Source organism: Podarcis filfolensis (genome assembly GCF_964270895.1).
Source record: "Podarcis filfolensis genome assembly, chromosome: 3".
Lineage (NCBI taxonomy): Eukaryota > Metazoa > Chordata > Lepidosauria > Squamata > Lacertidae > Podarcis > Podarcis filfolensis.
This window is the reverse complement of record NC_139606.1, coordinates 101969457-101978446: the sequence shown is the minus strand read 5'-3', so window position 1 is coordinate 101978446 and position 8990 is coordinate 101969457. Positions and strand designations below refer to the sequence as shown.

Sequence of the window (8990 nt, the reverse complement as noted above, 5' to 3'; positions counted from 1 at the left end):
CCGCCGATCTTCTGATCGGCAGGTCCTAGGCTCTGTGGTTTAACCCACAGCACCACCCGCATCCCTTAACCCCCTTAAGGTTATTTTATTTGTTGCATCTGTGTCTCTGTCTCTTGTTATTCATGCATACATTCGCCTCTTCCACCACTGTAAACCGTCCTGACGACTATGTTTTCGGTGGAAATCCAGGTTATACATTTCCCGAAATAAAAATAAAATAAACACTGCACGTCTGATCTTCTCCAACTCCGTATGTGCTAAATGGTGTTCCAACCAGGCATTCTGCTTCCAAGGAGCCTCAAGTGAATTTGGCTCCTTAATGACCATTTTTACAGTTGCAATATGATACAGACTGATTGTGCATTCATTTTTCTAATGAATACAAATGTATTTCTAATGGATTTCCCCAGGGTGGGTTGCATAAGGGAGGGTATGCTGGATAAGAATTCATCACCTTTGATTATCCTATTACACTTCTTCTAAGTCTTTGATTTCAGCCCCTCATTTTTTTTAAAAAAAACCCAGAATGTTAACATTCTACTTCTCTTAAATTTTAAATACACACCAAACTCCCTGCAAAATATTGCATGTTATGTGTGTATTTAATTAAAGCAGTTCTAGACAGCACTGTTCCCCTGGCTGATGAGACAATGTGTTGTTTTTGTTATTATTATCTACTGTTTAATTGCCAATGTGACTTCTAAGCAATTTACCTGTATGAGGAGCCACCTGCACTATATATTTAAAGCAGTATCATATCACTTTAAACAGTCTTGGCTTCCCCCAAAGAATTCTGGGAACTGTCATTCTGCTCACAGAGTCACAATTCACAGAGTTCTCCAGGAAGAGAGATTGGCTGCTAAACCATTCTGGAAATTGTAGCTCTGTGGGGGAGGGGGAAATAGGGGTCTCCGAATGCCTCTTGGCACCTTTAACAAAAACACCTCCTGGTATAATAATAATAATAATAATAATAATAATAATAATAATAATATACCAGAACTACGTAGTCAAGTATGAAAGTGTGTACATTAGTGAGAACAACACTTAAATAATGTATCAAATGAAGGGACCCTGTTTTGCAAATGTTTGTAGATGAGGCAAAATTGCATATCAGGAGAAATTTCCACTAAAATGCTGAGGAGTTTTCATGAGGAATTTTAGAAGAAGATGGAGAAGAAGACTCTGCCGGGGTGGTGCATGCTCTAGTTATCTCCCGCTTGGACTACTGCAATGCGCTCTATGTGGGGCTACCTTTGAAGGTGACCCGGAAACTACAGCTAATCCAGAATGCGGCAGCTAGACTGGTGACTGGGAGCGGCTGCCAAGACCATATAACACCGGTCTTGAAAGACCTACACTGGCTCCCAGTACGTTTCCAAGCACAATTCAAAGTGTTGGTGCTGACCTTTAAAGCCCTAAACGGCCTCGATCCAGTATACCTGAAGGAGTGTCTCCACCTCCATCGTTCTGCCCGGACACTGAGATCCAGCGCCGAGGGCTTCTGGCGGTCCCCTCGCTGCGAAATGCCAAGTTACAGGGATCCAGGCAGAGGGCCTTCTCAGTAGTGGCACCCGCCCTGTGGAACGCCCTCCCACCAGATGCCAAAGAGAAAAACAACTACCAAACTTTTAGAAGACATCTGTAGGCAGCCCTCTTTAAGGAAGCTTTTAATGTTTAATAGGTTATTGTATGGACTGCAAGAATATCAAACCTATCCATTCTTAAGGAAATCAGCCCTGAGTGCTCACTGGAAGGACAGATCCTGAAGCTGAGGCTCCAATACTTTGGTTACCTCATGAGAAGAGAAGACTCCCTGGAAAAGACCCCGATGTTGGGAAAGATGGAGGGCACAAGAAGAAGGGGACGACAGAGGACGAGATGGTTGGACAGTGTTCTCGAAGCTACCAGCATGAGTTTGACCAAACTGCGGGAAGCAGTGGAAGACAGGAGTGCCTGGCGTGCTCTGGTCCATGGGCTCATGAAGAGTTGGACACGACTAAACGACTAAACAACAACAACAACAAGGTTATTGTATTTTAGTGTTCTATTGGAAGCCGCCCAGAGTGGGAGGGGTATAAATAATTATTATTATTATTATTATTATTATTATTATTATTATTATTATTATTATTATCATCTGCTATGGAAATGTGGAGAACTGAACTTAAGGCTGGGGGGGGGGAGGAGAATGTGAGAGGAAATGAACTTGCCCATCACAGTGCAGAGGGCTCTTTCCGTGGGTGCAACCGCCGTTCACATCCCTGTGTAGGTGCCCCCCTACACACATCAGTTGTGTGTGAAGTGGGAGGGAGGGTTGGCACACATTGGGGCATCTCAGGGCAGAGCTAGCTGGGCACATTGCACAGAGCCCCTTCCCACATTCGATACCCATGGATGTACCAAATGACCAAACAGGTTTCCCACGGCTGTGTGTGTGCGTGTTTTCTTTTTCTGTTGCTTCTCTCCAATTCAAAGCCATCATCTCCTAAAGGGCAAGAAATGAATTTGCTGATAAGCTGAGGCATAAGAAGCCTGGGAAGGGGGAAATGAGCGGGCACTTTCCCCCGCTTGTTTTCCAAACCTGGATATTTCCAAAACAGTTGTTGGCCGGTTGCCTATTCCAAGGGAAGAATGTGGGCCAGTGTTCATGCTTCGGGTCAGATTGAAAAGATATAGTATGTAAAGGAGGAAGCATGCCTGCAATTGAAGGATTTTCCATAGCTGAGTCAGGCATGCAGAGCAAAGCTATTCCCCCTACAGCGCTACAAATTCAGCTGTTGGACACAACTTGAAACCAAGGGCTCTGGTCATGCAAATTGACTAATCATGTTTTTTTGTTTTTCAACAATGCAGAATATGTGGCCACATAGGAAAGATTGTCAGATTTGTGCAATGTAAATTCATTATATTAGCGGCTTTTCTTCTCCCCTCCCACATCCTCAGGCAGGTGAATGGGTCTTTTTCAAGATGGCAGTGTAAAAATCACCCCTTCTAAGTATTGCTCTCTGGAACTCCTTGCTTATTGATTCTAGGTGGTTGCTTTCGTTGTAGTGATTGTTACAGTAATTTCTTTGGCTGCTACATACATTTCTTTGTTCAGGCAAGCCTGCAATTTTATTGTATATATGTGCTTTTTTAAAAGGTCTACTAGTTTTTTATGTTTGATTTTATTGGTATTTTCTTATCAACATGTTATATTCATAATACAAAAAAGATTTTTTAAAATTAAGTGCTATATAAAACTTGCTAATAAAAATAAATACTAAATAATATTTAGCACCAAGTAATAGTACCACTCCATTCTGCTTTGGTCAGATCACATCTGGAATACTGTGTTCACTTCTCAGTGGCACAATTTAAGAATGATATTGACAAGCTGGAACATGTGCAGAGGAGGGCAACCAAGATGTTCAAGGGTCTAGAAACCAAGCTGCATGGGGAATGGTGGAAGGAGCTGGGTAGGTTTAGCAAGGAACAGAGGAGACTGAGAGGAGATACAGTAGCCATTTTCAAATACCCGAAGGGCTGTCACATGGAAGATGGATTAAGCTTGTTTTCTTGAATCAATGGCTTCAGGTTACAAGAAAGCAGATTCCAACTAAACATCAGGAAGATCTTTCTGACAGTAAGAGCTGTTTGGCAGTGGAACAGTCTCCCTCAGGAGGTTGTGGACTCTCCTTCCTTGCAAGTTTTTAAGCAGCAGTTGGATGGCCACCTGTCATGGATGCTTTAGTTGGGATTCCTGCCTTGCAGAGGGCTGGGCCAATGACCTTTTGGGTCCCTTCCAGCTCTACAATTCTATGATTTTATGCAAATGTAGGTCCTCTGTTAGTGATGCTGGTGAAGGATGTGGCCTAGGGGAATTTTCAAGAGGTGGACAGATGGGCCTGGAGGGCCATATTAATCTCCCAGATCTGAGGCTCCCCACTCCTGATATTGATAAAACAGAGGGCTGTCATGCCAATAGGCCAGCATGCTGTAGTGGTTAAGAGTGGTGGACTCGTAATCTGGTGAACTGGGTTCGATTCCCTGCTCCTCCACATGCAGCTGCTGGGTAACCTTGGGCTACTCACACTTCTCTGAAGTCTCTCAGCCTCACTCACCTCACAGAGTGTTTGTTGTGGGGGAGGAAGGGAAAAGGAGATTGTTAGCCGCTCCTTAGGGTAGTGATAAAGCAGCATATCAAATCCAAACTCCTCCTCCTCCTCCTCCTCCTCCTCCTCTTCTTTTTCTTCTTCTTCTTGTCTTTTCAGAAATTCCGATAAGCGGCTAAAATGTCTGGGAAACCCAGGTGTATCAGCTCAACTTTTGTGTCCGGATTTTCACTTTTTGAAATATGGCAACCCTATTCTAACCACACTGCTACCATTCCCAGGGTGAAGAAAGGAAAGGAAAATCGACTCTTATTTGGGGTGTTTCCAGGGCAAGTCAGGAGATGAGAACCAGCCCACAGTCTGGACCAAAGAGCAAATGACGACTCAAAGACAAGCCAACAGATGAAGCTGTGGAGCAAGCCGGAAGCCGGAACCAAAGATAGAGTCAAGACCAAGGGGTAAACCAGGACGAAGGGTTGGATCAACATGGGAATGAAGAATAACCACGGATGCGGCAAACATGTTGCTCAAGGTGGAATATGAAGATCTTCAAGTTCTTCTTCAAGTTCCAGGAGCATTCAGTAGCCAAGCTACCTGTGTGGACAGAGTCAGTCCTTGGCTGAAGATACTGAGAAGTTGCAGTTCAGTGGGTCACCACAGAGAGCAGTTCATTGACAGCTGGGCCATTGTCCTGCAACACCACAGCCTGTGCCACGGACGAGCCTATTCTCTGTGGCAGCTGAGACTTTGCGGCTCAACATCGCACCAGATCCATCATTTCCAGCTTTGCTTAGAACTTGTGCACGGGTATGCAGAAAGGAGATCCTGTGCAATTTACTAGGAATCTGGACCCCAAAACACAAATGTTTGGAATGTATTCCAGCAATAAAATTAGTAGCGTTCTTAGCTCCTCAGCAACCAGGGAGCACATAAATCAATAGCTCAGCTCATTTTGTTCAAAGCCGCTCAGAGATTTAAGAGAAGCTATGTTGCATATCAGCACAGTTGGCTGCAGATCCAGTTTTCCCCCCTACCCATTTTATACCTGCGGGTCTTTCTTTGCTTTAGTCTTCTGTTGTTTCATATGTTTCTGGTCTACAGACAACCTTTCATAGGTTCGTTAAGTGTAGCATGCCATTTAATAGGAAGCCATGGGAAACACCTGCCTTCTTAGTGTTGCCAGATTTTTAATGTACTCTTCATTGCTTTGTGCTTATCTCATTTGTAATTATATAAAAAAAGATTTTTTTGGCAGCTGTCATCAAATAATAACAGAGCCACAGCTAATACCTTTTAAGTCTACATTCTCGGTGTCTTGGTAATTTCATACTGTGCTTTTATATACATGCGATGCTTTTGATTACTTTCCCTCCTCCCCCAAAAAACTTTGATTTTGAAAATAAGAGAAAAAGAATTTTAACTGGATGATAAACACAATCTACAACTCCAATGAACCCGAGCCCTTTGGTTTAAGCTCATCTACGTCTCAGCACAAACCATGTGAGCTTAATAATAAATTATATAGAAATAATTTGGGATGCTTTGGGATTTTCACATTATGGACTTTGTTCGGTTTCTGTTAAATGCTGCAGTCCTATACCTGGTAAAAACACACATGCATTAAGTCTCTGCCACTGCCAATGGAACTTAAGTGCATACAAGTGGCCTCAAAGTCACAGTAACATTTGCACTGATTTGAGTGGAATGGTCCTATCAAAAGGTTGTATTCAAAGTAGCATTGTACATTCCGTCAGCGCAAGGATTTCTGCTTGAACAGCAGAATGCTCTCTCACTCTCCTCCCCCAAACATGTCCTAAATCTATTCTAGGGGTTCTCCAAATCTCTGGAGTAGATTTGATGAGGGTGCTGGGTGCATGCAGAAAGACAAGAGCAGGGAAGTGGTTTGACTTCCAAAGTGGTTTAATGATCAATTCTGCTTCTCAGGGAATTCTGGGAATCTTAGCAGAAATAGAGGTTTCCTAAGACCACTCATCCCTTCATGGATCACTGCCTTGTTGTGGCGAAGGGGCTTGAAGAACTCCAAGAGGCTATGAACTATGTCGTGCAGGGCCACTCAAGACAGATAGGTCATAGCCAAGAGTTTAGACTAAATGTGATCCACCTGGAGAAGGAACTGGCAACCCATTCCAGTATTTTGCCGTGAAAACTCCATGGACATCAAAAAGGAGAAGCTTTGAGAAGAAAGTGAGAGTTTTCAAGGCATGCTCTGGTTCATGGGGTCACGGAGAGTCGAATACGACTAAAACGACTAAATTACAAAACCACTCAAGACCCTGAACAAACTACAGCTCTCAAAATTATTTAGGGGGACTCTTGACATACCCTCCAACATTTCCCTGATAAAAATAAGGACGTCCTAGTCAATAACAACAACAACAATAATAATTTTATTATTTATACCCCGCCCATCTGACTGGGTTGCCCCAGCCACTCTGGATGACTTCCAACATATATAAAAAGATTAAACATTAAAAAACTTCCCTATACAGGGCTGCCTTCAGACGTCTTCTAAAGGTTGTACAATTACTTATCTCCTTGGTTCGGGAGTTGCATTACTCCATAGCCGCCAACATTTCTTCAGTGAAATTAGGCACTTCCTGAGGAAAATCGGAACATTCTGGGATCAAATCAGAAACCAGGATGGCTTCTGTAAATCTGGGACTGTCCTTAGAAAATAGGGACACTTGGAGGGTCTGCCATGACTGTTTAAAGTGCCACCATAAATTGCTTTAAATGTATCATGTGACTATGGCCCTAATCTAGTATAAAGCCAGCTGAACGAGCTTCAGATATGGGTATGTTGCCTCATTACAGAGGAGGAGAGTAGTTAGGCCTTTCTGTTCAAGAAGCATTTTCCCCTCCAAAGTTTCTTCCGAAGGACTAAATATGTCACACACAGATATGGTGTTACTGAGATAAAGATGAGTGAGACTGTGAAAATGTAGGTGTCAACGGCTGATGGAGAATAAAACACCAAGTTGTCAACCCTGGTGCTGTAATTTGCGAGGAAGCTGATGTTTAATAGTGAAGCGTGAAAAGAATGTTACACCACCCTTAAGGCTAAAGACTAGGAGGTAGGCTTGGAAGCTAGGAACTGTCAACAGCAACAGTTAATGTTAAAAAAAAAAAAAGTCTACCCAAATGTGTGGTTTTTCCATAGCAGGTTGAGGGGCTGCATTTTAGAGGAGCTGTAATCTCGACACTTTTACAAAAAATATTTGCAGTTGTTAGCATTCCCCAAAGGGGAAAACAAGACAGATATCAGATCAGTTACATTGCTGAACATCACTTTCCCTCATGTAAAACACAGGAGTGATTGCAACAAGCCTGAAGCCTATTGGTGTCCGACAAAATTATTGTGTTAAAGAGGGTTGTGGGTGCAAAAAGGATCTTGTGTGAGGCCTTTGAAAGGGTTGCAGCTCACCTCAGTCAGCAACTTGGACCAACTTTGCAAGAGTTCTCCTATTTGGGGACTTCCCTGGCTTTTTTCTGGCCCACGTAGGACCAGTCTGGATAGTTGGCCTTGGTGAAGATTTGACATTTTCATCCCCAAAAGTTTTTGATTTGAGTTTCTACTGAAATGAGGCTGCATTTTAATGTTGTATTTTAATTTTGTTTTTAAGTTGTATTTTAATCAATTGTTTTTATACCTGGTGTTAGCTGCACTGAGCACAGTCTTGGCTGGGGAGGGCGGGATATAAATAAATTTTATTATTATTATTATTATTATTATTATTAGGCAGGTTAGGCAGATGGATGAAGGACTGGGCTTATCTGTGGCTATTAGTCATCATCATCATCATCATCATCATCATCAATTAAATTTGTATACCACCCTTCATCCGTAAATCTCAGGGCGGTTCACAACACAAAAATGTAAGTTAAAAACACAAAAAACATAATAAAAGCAAGAACAACACCCCCCCACAAACCCCCTTCCTACTCCTAGCCCCTCCACCAACAAATTGATCCAAATTGATTGATTATTTGTTTTAAATGCTTTAATTTTTTTTGTTGTAAATATTTAAACAATCCCAAAGTTTGAGAGTTCACAGCACGGGTGTTGTAAAGGTTGTTGCAAACAGCCCAATTGTAGAAGGGAACAGTGCTTGCCCAGACTTCATTGCTGGTTGTGAAGGGGCCCCCATGATAGTTCAAGCTTCAGGACCCCCAAACTGTAGGTCCACCACTGCTACTGAAAATTGTAACCTGGCTTAGTAATGCCACACTTTAGCACCACTGCTGCCACAGAGAATTTGAGGGCAAGATTAATATTATGGTGATGTTTACAACTCAAAATATGAGTTCTCTGCAATTGTCACTTTCCTCTACCTTAAGTCTTCTGCTCTAGGGCAGTTGTCCTATTTGTAAAATGGTAGAACCAGTCCTGCTGTCCTTAATATGCACCCTTTCCCTTTAGCAGCTGACATTTCATTTTAATGAGCAATAAATGTGATTAGTTGGTGGATAGACTGCCAAATTTGGGCTGAGGGCAGGTTCAAATCTGTAGCAAGTCCCAAACATACGTGGCCTTGGGCCAGTCACCATCTCACATCCTATTTTACTTCGCAGGTTTGTTGTAAGGATAAAACAAGGTGAAGGAAACCACATATGCCAGAAGAATGGGGTGGGGGAGAGAGAGAGAGAAGCAATGAATTAAAGAGATTTCCTTTCGTAAAACAATTTCAACATTGTAAAGAGATTAAAATGTCCATTGATTGAAATTGAATTAGGATTAATTAAATAATTTGTTCTGGCTGCGGAGGCATTTTTCTGTTACTGTCCAAGAGCTGGTTGTTTACAAAAGTAATAGAGCCATTAACTATTTCCAGCGACAAGAATGGAAGTAGCAGCAGACCCTCCAAGTGTCCC

At 42.5% G+C, this 8990-nt stretch overlaps 1 long non-coding RNA gene across 1 annotated transcript in view; it reads right to left on the bottom strand.

Annotated features, from left to right (window-relative positions):
• Positions 1–1263: 1263 nt before the first annotated feature.
• Positions 1264–8990, bottom strand: part of LOC310758951 — a 94770-nt gene continuing 87043 nt past the window's right edge. Inside the window, exon 2 of the long non-coding RNA XR_014546127.1 lies at positions 1264–1460. This is a non-coding gene — a long non-coding RNA (uncharacterized lncRNA). The remainder of the gene's footprint in view (positions 1461–8990) is intronic.